The following is a 12,020-nucleotide window of genomic DNA, read 5'->3' as shown; positions in this document are numbered from 1 at the left end:
ATGACTTTTAGGGTTTTAGAGTCTAATAAACTTTAAATATAAAACTAAATTGAATCTTTGAGACTTCAAATTGTCTTATGGTATTATAACTCTTTTATAGTTATAAATAATGTTTGTAATATATTTTTATCGGTTTATTGACATTCTATGTAGTGATTCCGAGATTCAAGCGAAATTGAGGAATCAAGTATACTAGTCCTAGTCTTTAACTTTGACTTAAGTTTCTATGAGACTTTAACCTAATTTCTACTACTAGGTCAAATGCATGATGTGTGTATATGATTCATGAAATGGTGTTCAAGTCAAGGAATGACCCGAGTATGGATAATCTCTACAGTTAAGTAATTGTAGAATTCACATACCAATGTGAAATCTAAGTACACTATCCTTCGATCCTACTTGTTTCCAATTTTCTAGTAGGTTATAACTTAGCTTCTAGTTACTAAGTGTAGTATGTGTTGTGCCTATATGTGCAACTAAGTATAGTCAAATCTAGAATCGAATCGAATTCTGACAGTTGTCACAATCGTTCCTCCTTTCTTTGGCACTACTTGGACGAGACTAACCCATCGACTATCGAAAATTGAATATAAAATCTCGGCATCTAAGAGCTTGACAACCTCCTTCTTGACCACCTTTTGCATGTTCGGGTTTAAACGTCTTTGATGTTGCACTACCGACTTTGCACCTTCTTCAAGGTTGATCTTGTGAGAGCAGTAAGAAGGGCTTATTCCCTTAATATCGGTAATTTTCCACGCGATGGCATTTTTCCTGTTCTTCAAAACTTGGGCTAACTCCTCTTTTTCATATTTGGTGAGGTCAGAAGATATAATTATAGGTTTTTGATTACCCTCTTCCAAAAATACATATTCTAGATGTGTTGGCAAAGTTTTCAACTCTAAATCTAGGTTTTGAACACTGAACACGTCAAGTCCAGATACCAGACTCGTCGAGTTGTTCCCAGTTTTACGTCTGATCGCGAATTTTCAAGCGGACTCATCGAGTTTATGTCTTCAAATCGTCGAGTTGATTTTTTGGAACTTTTTATGATTTCTTCGTATTCACTTTCTTCAAGCATTCTTTCAATCTCATTCAGATCTCTTTTAGCATCAAAGTCATCTTCAAGGGTATAAGTGAATATGCTTAACTTGTCTTCTTTCCATTCTTCCATTAGCTCTTCCAAGACGTCTACCAAAAAGGTCGTGTCATCACTATATTTAGAATGCTTCATGGCTTTACCAACTCCAAAAGTGACTGACTCATCTCCCACTCGAAGGGTAAGTTTGGATTCTCTTATGTCCACTATGGCGCTTGCGGTGTTTAGGAAAGGTCTTCCAAGAATGATTGGCACTTGGTGGTCCTCTTCCATGTATATCACTATGAAGTCCGCGGGGAATACAAATTTATCAAATTTAACTAATAGATCCTCACATATCCTCCTTGGAAATATTACCGTCTTGTTTGCTAGATGAATTTCCATTCGAATCGGTCTCGGCTCCGGAAGGTTCAACTTCTTAAAGAAAGAGTATGACATAAGATTAACACTCGCCCCCGAATCCGGCAATGCATAACTAATGGCTAGGTTCCCGAATTGGCATGGCAAAGTTAAACTACTCGAGTCACCCATCTTCTTTGGTAATTTGTTCAACATTGCGGCTGAACAATTTTCATTAAGCACCACCTTGGACACCTTTTCTAGCTTCTTCCTATTTGTAAGTAGTTCCTTCAAGAATTTTGCGTACATAGGCATTTGCGAAACCGCTTCTATGAAAGGAATGTTGATTTGGAGGGCTTTGATGTGTTCTAGGAACTTTTGATAATCTTCATTCTGCTTTTCTTGTCTAGTTCGGCCTAGAAATGGCAAGGGAGTTTGATACGGTTTTAAAGGAGGGGTATTTTTCTGTTCAGAACGCGGACTCGTCTAGTCCAAGTCTGGAACTCGACGAGTTGCGTTGTAACACCCAAAATTTTCAAACAAATTTTCACATTTTAAAAACACCTTATTTCATAATATTATAAAACTCATTGTTTCATACATCCAAACATAAGTCAAAATCCCAAGATCATAACATATATAAAACTCCGCGTGTGTGTGTACTGATCATGCCGGCGCCTTCCCGCGATCCTCACTAGTACCTGAAACACATAACACAAAACACTGTAAGCACAAAGCTTAGTGAGTTCCCCAAAATACCACACATAGCACATACTAGCCACTCGAGGCTATAACTCCGCGGACCCTTGGACCCTAACTCTGTGGACCCTCTGGTTCTAGCTCTGTGAACCTTTCGGTTCCAACTCTGATATACTCTGATATATACACGACATAAATCACATAGAAATAATGCAGTGCAACACATCACATAAATAGCATACAACAACTCTGTCACATAACTCTAATTACCTACTCAAGGTAAAGTATAGTGAGAAGACTCACCTCGATGTCTCGGTAAATAGCTGACTCGGAAGAAGTGTGATCTAGCCTCCGCCTAATCACATAAAGTAATACTCTCATAAATACAACTGTACTCAACCCTAAAAGTCAACAAGGTCATCGGTCAAACTTTGACCCGACTCGTCGAGTGCACTAGGGCGACTCGGCGAGTCTACACGTGTCCACTGACTCTCTTAGATCCTCTCTTGGCATGTCGAGTACTTCCCTTGACTCGACGAGTTCCACCTGGCATGAATCGCGGGGCCACCCCGACTCAACTCGCCGAGTCTCAAGAACAACTCGGCGAGTTCCAACTTGAACTCGGACCCCTGAACCTCCCTGACTCACCGAGTCATTCCCCCAACTCGACAAGTCCACTCACTGAGTGATTAACGGGCAACCTTCATACTACTCGCCGAGTCTGTTCTTTGCACTCGGCGAGTTCATGCCATGCGCAAACTCAAAACAACTTCTGAGGTCAGATCTGTTCCATACAATCATAGATCTGGCCTCGCGAAGCATGATAATCACGTAAAGTTCGGACCTTGACACACATATAACATCTAAATGGTCCAAAATGAAGATTTAGCCCCAAAAATGACATTCTAAGCTCATGACTCCCACAATGACTCATAAAGCTCCAAGGGTTAAGGTCTCTGGACCCCCTTGGGTCCAGATCCATAACACAAACTCGAGAAGGGGCCAAATACTCCACTTAATCATCCTCTAAAAGGGTTAGAAAACCCTAACACTAAGAATCAACACAAAAACTGAAGAAGGTCCGAGAATAATACCTCAATACAATCCCTATGAGCTCAAAAACCACCAAAACCGCACCTCCTTCAGCTTCCTCTTGCCTTGAACACTTCCTTCTTGCAAAAATACCCACAAAAGTTCAAGATTGGCCTCTCCTTCCTCACAAGCACTCTAGATCACTTAGGGTTTCTCTCTGGGGTTGATGGCCGCAAATGACGGCCATAAGGGCCTTTAAATAGGTCCCAAACCCGGAAAAAGTAGGGTTTCATTAAACAGCGTGGACTCGCCGAGTCCGGTCATTAATCCGGATGAGAAATCGCGACCCTACTCGGCGAGTCTAAGCACCAACTCGCCGAGTCCCTCAACAAATTCCAAAATAAAATAATAAAATAATATACCTGGGAATCCGGATGTTACAATTCTCCCCCACTAAAACCAGACTTCGCCCTCGAAGTCTCACTCTGCAAACAACTCTGGATGCTGCTCATGCATCTCTCGCTCCGGCTCCCAGGTCAACTCTGACCCTCTCCGGTGTTGCCACCGGACCTGCACCAGGGGCACTTCCTTGTTCCTCAGAACCTTGATCTTTCGATCCACAACCGCAACTGGTCTCTCCACATAATTCAGGCTCGCATCCACCTGAATATCCTCTAAGGGCACCACTGCTGACTCATCAGCGATACACTTCCTCAACTGAGACATGTGAAAAGTGTCATGAATCTGGCTCAGCTCCGTAGGTAGCTCCAAACGATACGCTACCCTGCCCACCCGGGCAGTCACCCTGAAAGGACCAATATACTGAGGTCCCAACTTACCCCTCTTCCTGAATCGGATCACTCCCTTCCAGGGAGATACCTTCAGGAGTACGAAATCGCCGACCTAGAACTCGAGCTCTGACCGACGTCTATCCGCATAACTCTTCTGACGGCTCTGAGCTGTCAGTAACCTCTGCCTGACCTGCTGAATCTGTTTGGTCGTCTGAAGCACAATCTCCGTACTACCCATCACACGTTGCCCGACCTCGCCCCAGCAAATGGGAGTCCGACACTTCCTCCCATACAACAGCTCAAAGGGTGGCATACCGATGCTCGAATGATGGCTGTTGTTATAGGAAAACTCAGCCAAGGGCAAATATGTGTCCCAACTCCCTCCGAAATCCAACACACATGCCCGGAGCATGTCCTCGAGCGTTTGAATCGTCCGCTCACTCTGCCCATCTGTCTGGGGGTGGTATGCAGTGCTAAAATGCAGTCTCGTACCCAACTCCTCGTGAAACTTCTTCCAGAATCTGGAAGTGAAACGTACATCTCGATCTGAGACGATCAAGATCGGCACTCCATGCCGTGATACCACCTCTCTCACGTACAACTCTGCCAACCTCTCAGCGGAAGAGCTCTCACTGACAGCAAGAAAGTGAGCGCTCTTCGTCAACCTATCCACAATCACCCAAATTGCATCGACGCCCCTCGCAGTCCTCGGCAATTTGGTGATAAAGTCCATGGTAATCTGTTCCCACTTCCACTCGGGAACCTCCAACGGCTGCAACTTACCATGCGGTCTCTGGTGCTCGGCCTTAACCCTGCGACAGGTCAAACACCTCTCAACGAACCATGCAACATCCCTTTTCATACAGGGCCACCAATACTCTCTCTTCAGGTCCAAGTACATCTTAGTGGTCCCGGGATGGATCGAGAACCTCGATCGGTGTGCCTCCTCCATCAAGATGGTACGCGTTCCGCCCACAAACGGTACCCAAATCCGACCCTGAAAGGTCATAAGCCCTCGACCATCAGTAACGAACTCTGATACATATCCGACAACTCGCTCTCTCTTCCGGTTCTCTGGTCTCACGGCCTCAGCCTGGGCCCCTCGAATGGTGTCCAACACCGGAGTCATCACTATCAATCTCATACATACGTCTCATATAGGGGCACTCTCCGCCCTGCGACTCAGGATCTCACAATCGTAATCCTTTACCACGTCCAACCATCTCCTCTGACGCATATTCAGGTTGGGCTGATCCATCAAGTACTTCAAACCCTTGTGGTCAGTGTATATAGTACACCGAACCCCGTACAGATAATGACGCCAGATCTTGAGGGCGAACACCACTGCCCCCAGCTCCAGATCGTGGGTGGGATACCTCGTCTCGTGAGGCTTCAGCTGCCTCGATGCATATGCTATCACATTCCCTCTCTGCATCAGCACCGCTCCCAGCCCCGATATCGATGCGTCACAGTACACCACAAAGTCCTCCATCCCCTCCGGAAGGGCTAACACTGGGGCTTCGCACAGTCTCTGGCGAAGTGTCTCGAAGGAGGCCTGCTGCTCTGGGCCCCATGAAAAAGCAACACCCTTCCGGGTCAACCTAGTGAGTGGCACGGCGATCTTGGAGAAATCCCTGATAAATCTCCGATAATAGCCAGCCAACCCTAAGAAACTCCTGATCTCGGTGGGGGATCTCGGCACCTCCCAACTCATAACCGCCTCAATCTTAGCCGGGTCGACCAATATCCCATTCTGGTTAACGAGGTGCCCTAGGAACTGGACCTCTCGTAACCAGAAATCACACTTGGAGAATTTGGCATAAAGCCTCTCCGATCTCAAAACTCCAAGTAACTCTCTCAAGTGCTCCTCATGCTGCTCTCTGGATCTCGAATACACCAGTATATCATCGATGAACACGATCACCGAACGGTCCAACATCGGTCTGCATACCCTGTTCATGAGATCCATGAACGCCGCTGGTGCATTGGTGAGCCCGAAAGGCATCACCACGAACTCGTAATGCCCGTAACGAGTCCTGAACGCTGTCTTCTGGATATCCTCATCTCGTACTCTCATCTGATGATATCCAGACCTCAAGTCGATCTTGGAGAACCAAGACGCTCCCTGTAACTGATCGAATAAATCGTCGATCCTCGGTAAGGGGTAACGGTTCTTGACCGTTAGTTTGTTCAGCTCCCGGTAATCAATGCACATCCGGTGTGAACCATCCTTTTTCTTGACAAAAAGGATCGGCGCTCCCCACGGCGAGCTACTCGGTCGTATAAACCCCTTCCCCAACAGCTCCTGAAGCTGCGAGGATAACTCCTGCATATCTGGTGGCGCAAGGCGATAGGGCGCCTTGGCGATAGGCGCTGCCCCTGGAACCAAATCAATACGGAACTCTACCTGCCTCTCGGAAGGCACACCCGACAACTCCTCGGGGAAAACATCCGGGAACTCACGCACTATCGGAACCTCATCGACCAACCTCGGTCTCTCTGCATCTACTCTCGTATCCACCACATAAGCCACAAACCCACTACAACCCTGCTGTAGACTCTGCCTCGCCCTGGCGGCCGAACAAAATGCTGACCCAGAACGGGTACCCTCACCGTACACCGTAAGTACTCCCCCACTGGGGTCTCGGATCGTCACCAACTGTCGCTCACAGTCTATCACAGCCCCAAATCAGCTCAACCAATCCATACCCACTATAACACACACGTCCCCCATCGCAATCGAGACCAGATCAATCGGAAACTCGACACCGAAGATCTCGAGCACACACCCCCGGAACACGTCCATAGCATACACTGATCGCTCGTGGGCTATAGAAACTCTTAGAGGTCGACTCAACGCCTCTCGCTGAACACTGATGTGCCGACTAAACGCCATCGACACGAATGATCGACTCGCACCCGAGTCAAATAACACTAAAGCGGGTACAGAACTCACCAGAAAAGTACCTACGCATAACATAATATAAACGCAATATCACAAAATTAGCATAAGCAAAGAAAGAATACATACCAGCCATAACATCGGGTGCTGCGCGGACCTCCTCTACGGTCAACTAGAAGGCTCTCCCTCGTGCCTTCGGCGCTTCGACCTTCACTGGCCGACTATCGGTAGCTCTCACTGCAGCAGGGGCAGATCCCGGAGATGCTCCCTGTGCTGACCCACGTAACTGCGGACACTCTGCCTTCCGGTGTCCGGTCTGGTTGCAGTGAAAACAGACTGCGAACCCCTTGGGGCAATCCTTGGCCATATGCCCCTCCTTGCCACACGTGTAGCAAGACCCTGCTCTGCACACTCCATCATGACCCTTGCCGCACTTGCCACAAGTGCGGCCCTTTTGGCTCCCAGATCTCGAATCAGCGGGCTTGACCCGCTTGGCTGCCGGCTGAGACTGTGCCGGTCGCCGATCCCTCCCCTGAGACTCCGCCTCCTCCCTAGCCTGAGTCTCCAGCTCTATCTCCCTTTTCCGAGCATTTGCCTGAAGCTCGGTAAATGTCCGGTACGACGAGTTCGCCACGAACTCTCGTATATCCCTCCTCAAAACACTCAGATATCGGCTCAAATGTGCCTGCTCGGAAGACACGTGCTCTGGGCAGAACATCGCCCTCTCATGGAACATCCTCGTAATCGCTGTAACAGACTCGGTACCCTGCGTGAGGGTCAGAAAATCCTGGGCCAAACGCTCCCTCTCCACCTGGGGAACGTACTCATCTCGGAACATAGCGGTAAACCTCTCCCAGGTTACCGCAACGAGCTCAGCAGACGAATAATGCGCCGTCACAAATTTCCACCAGTCCTTCGCGCCCAAGCGAAGCTGGTTCAGTGCGAACCGCACCCTCAGATGCTCTGGACAAGAACATGTGTAGAAACACCCCTCAATGTCAGAGATCCACCTCATCGCCGCTATCGGATCCTGCGTCCCATCAAACTCTGGTGGCTTCGTGTTGCTGAACTCCCGGTACAACAACGCGTCACCCCCCTGCGGCCTGGCAGCAGCAACGGCTGCAGTGGCTGCAGCAACAACAGCATCAGTAAGAGCAGCATACCGCTCATCAAAAGTCTCAATCAATGTGGTCTTAATAGACCCGAACATATCTGGAATCTCAGCGCGGATGGCAGCAGCCACCTCATCATGAATCATCTGGCGGAGCTCCTCATCGCTCACAACCCCCTCGCTAGTCCCTGGCCTGTGGCGTGTCCCAACCATGTCGTCTCTCTGAAATACAACATAATAAATTTCAGGGACTCACTCGAGTATACTCACACTCGATAACTCAACTCTACTTGCTCCTTAGTACCTAATGGATTTTTACTTAGGGTGCGCACTGCTCCGGTGTATTCAGTAGTACGGGCCCTATACTACCGTCCCTACCGCATCAGCATTCATTCTAAGTCCTCCTCCTTGGATCCTAAGTCCCAAGTACTCTACTCTCATTAACCATATGCTAGTCACTAGCAGTTCTCTCATAAACTCTTCGCTGCTATCTAAACACTCTCTCAAGCATCCCTAGCAGCAAAACTCCTAGACTAAGGCATCACATATCAGGCCACTCTAGTCCTAATAAGAATACCTAGTCTACTCTAGCATGCATAACATAACTCATCATATATCATAATAAATATCATAACACCATTTGCAAGGGTATTTTGGGAAATCACCGTTCGGGCGCTGGCTGATCGTACACACTGTTCTGCTCTGCTCTTTCAAAACATTTTACTCTTTAATAAAATTTTGTGAATTTTATTTTGAAAATCTCTGAAATCCTCAGTTTGAGTTCAGATACGCCCGAAGGTGCACCCGAATCCCTCAAACCAAGGCTCTGATACCAACTTGTAACACCCAAAATTTCCAAACAAATTTTCACATTTTAAAAACACCTTATTTCATAATATTATAAAACTCATTGTTTCATACATCCAAACATAAGTCAAAATCCCAAGATCATAACATATATAAAACTCCGTGTGTGTGTGTACTGATCATGCCGGTGCCTTCCCGCGATCCTCACTAGTACCTGAAACACATAACACAAAACACTGTAAGCACAAAGCTTAGTGAGTTCCCCAAAATACCACACATAGCACATACTAGCCACTCGAGGCTATAACTCTGCGGGCCCTTGGACCCTAACTCTGTGGACCCTCTGGTCCTAGCTCTGTGAACCTTTCGGTTCCAACTCTGATATACTCTGATATATACATGGCATAAATCACATAGAAATAATGCAGTGCAACACATCACATAAATAGCATACAACAACTCTTTCACATAACTCTAATTACCTACTCAAGGTAAAGTATAGTGAGAAGACTCACCTCGATGTCTCGGTAAATAGCTGACTCGGAAGAAGTGTGATCTAGCCTCCGCCTAATCACATAAAGTAATACTCTCATAAATACAACTGTACTCAACCCTAAAAGTCAACAAGGTCATCGGTCAAACTTTGACCCGACTCGTCGAGTGCACTAGGGTGACTCGGCGAGTCTACACGTGTCCACTGACTCTCTTAGATCCTCTCTTGGCACGTCGAGTACTTCCCTTGACTCGACGAGTTCCACCTGGCATGAATCGCGGGGCCACCCCGACTCAACTCGCCGAGTCTCAAGAACAACTCGGCGAGTTCCAACTTGAACTCGGACCCCTGACCCTCCCTGACTCACCGAGTCATTCCCCCAACTCGACAAGTCCACTCACTGAGTGATTAACGGGTAACCTTCATACTACTCGCCGAGTCTCTTCTTTGCACTCGGCGAGTTCATGCCATGCGCAAACTCAAAACAACTTCTGAGGTCAGATCTGTTCCATACAATCATAGATCTGGCCTCCCCAAGCATGATAATCACGTAAAGTTCGGACCTTGACACACATATAACATCTAAATGGTCCAAAATGATGATTTAGCCCCAAAAATGACATTCTAAGCTCATGACTCCCACAATGACTCATAAAGCTCCAAGGGTTAAGGTCTCTGGACCCCCTTGGGTCCAGATCCAGAACACAAACTCGAGAAGGGGCCAAATACTCCACTTAATCATCCTCTAAAAGGGTTAGAAAACCCTAACACTAAGAATCAACACCAAAACTGAAGAAGGTCCGAGAATAATACCTCAATACAATCCCTATGAGCTCAAAAACCACCAAAACCGCACCTCCTTCAGCTTCCTCTTGCCTTGAACACTTCCTTCTTGCAAAAATACCCACAAAAGTTCAAGATTGGCCTCTCCTTCCTCACAAGCACTCTAGATCACTTAGGGTTTCTCTCTGGGGGTTGATGGCCACAAATGACGGCCATAAGGGCCTTTAAATAGGTCCCAAACCCAGAAAAATTAGGGTTTCATTAAACAGCGTGGACTCGCCGAGTCCACTCATGGACTTGCCGAGTCCGGTCATTAATCCGGATGAGAAATCGCGACCCTACTCGGCGAGTCTAAGCACCAACTCGTCGAGTCCCTCAACAAATTCCAAAATAAAATAATAAAATAATATACCTGGGAATCCGGATGTTACATGCGTCGGCTGTTTGTGATTTCAGGTCTTTTTGCTGTTCCTCATGCACCTCTTTTGGATCTTCATTCATGATAGGGGTTAGAGGGGTAATTATCTTTCCACTTCTACTTGTCACAATGTTAATTTGAGCGCCTCTCGGGTTTTTCTTGGTATTACTTGGAAGTTCACTCGGTGCTCTTTGACTGATTTGTAGTGCAAGTTGGCCTAGTTGTTTTTCTATGTTAAGGATAAAGGCTTGCTGATTTATCATCAATGCTTCTTGCTCTTTCATCATTGCTTGTTGTTCTCTTATTGCAGCATCGGTTTCGTTGTGACTTTTCTCGGATGCGGCTGCAAATCTTGTGAGCATATCTTCAAAGTCCATATTCTTTTCTTGCACCGTATCCTCCTTTTGATAGAACCCTCTTGTCTTCATCCCATATTTCTCCTCATTTGCCTTCTTGTACTCGTCGTATGGTAGCCACTCTTTTTTCAGTTTTCGCCAATCTTCATCATATCTATCACCACTAGAGTGACACACTTGCACTTTCCGGTTCCCATGCTCGTCTAGATCACAATCTTTAGTAAGGTGAGGCCCGCTACAATTCTCACATCCCACCCGGATGTCATGGATGGATTGATCCATCTTTGTCATTCTTCGGTCCAAACTATCTAATTTAGCCATTATTGTCGCCATATTATCGGAAACTGAGTTCACCGCCCCTCGAGTCAAGTCATTCCTTGAGTTATGATATTCTGTAGAGTGCTTAGAAAATTCTTCAATTAGCTCCTTTATGACCACGGGTGCTTTCTTTGTGAGTGGTCCTTGGGAGTCAAGGAGTTGCCTAGTTGTCACGTTCACTCCATCATAGAAAATGGAGAGTTCTTGCTGAATGTTTAAATCATTGTGGGGGCAGTTCCTCAACAAGCCTTTGTATCTCTCCCATGCCTCATAGAGTGACTCGCCTGGTTGTTGCTCAAAATTGGCAATGGCTTTCTTCAACTTTGCTATTTTTGAGGGAGGGCAAAATTGATCGATAAATTCTTCACACATTTTAGCCCATGTGGTGATGGATCCTGGAGGGAGTGATTTCAGCCAATCTTTCGTGGCTCCCTTAAATGTAACCAGTAGCATACGAAGCAAAACAGTCTTGCGAGGCACATTAGGGATGCTGAAGTAGTCGGTTATGTCATTGACCTCGTCGATATGCTTGTATGCGTCTTCGTGATCTTTCCCGTAGAATGGGATGTCCTTGAGTTGGGTAAGTATGTGGCCTTTTAGCTCGAAGGTAGCAGTTGTTGGAATCGTGGGTTGCACGAGTCCCGACCCGGTATCGTCACGCATCCTTTTCTGGTATTCGCCCATGGTGATATCTATGATGTTAGCCATGATTTTATTGGGTTCGCTTCCTAGGTCGCTTTCTTCTTTGGATTCTATGTCATAGTCGGTCTCTTTTGGATTAGGATTGTGTTCAAAACTTTCTATCTTACTCTGTTCGCTCTTTCGACTACTAGACCCACCCACGTTCTTTCCTTTTTTCTTTCCAAAGACCGATT

General features: G+C 46.6%; 1 non-coding gene across 1 annotated transcript; it reads left to right on the top strand.

The window, feature by feature from the left end:
- The first annotated feature begins 11,362 nt into the window (after positions 1-11,362).
- Positions 11,363-11,469, top strand: LOC145135047 (small nucleolar RNA R71). Its single transcript, XR_013719527.1, has one exon. It is a non-coding gene; the product is annotated as a small nucleolar RNA R71 (small nucleolar RNA).
- The last annotated feature ends 551 nt before the right edge of the window (positions 11,470-12,020 follow it).

The sequence above is a fragment of the Lactuca virosa genome, chromosome 8, assembly GCF_052849685.1.
Source record: "Lactuca virosa cultivar CGN04683 chromosome 8, Lactuca_virosa_CGN04683_v6, whole genome shotgun sequence".
Taxonomy (NCBI): domain Eukaryota; kingdom Viridiplantae; phylum Streptophyta; class Magnoliopsida; order Asterales; family Asteraceae; genus Lactuca; species Lactuca virosa.
Note: the sequence above shows the minus strand (reverse complement) of the source record. Positions and strands in the feature narration are given on the sequence as shown.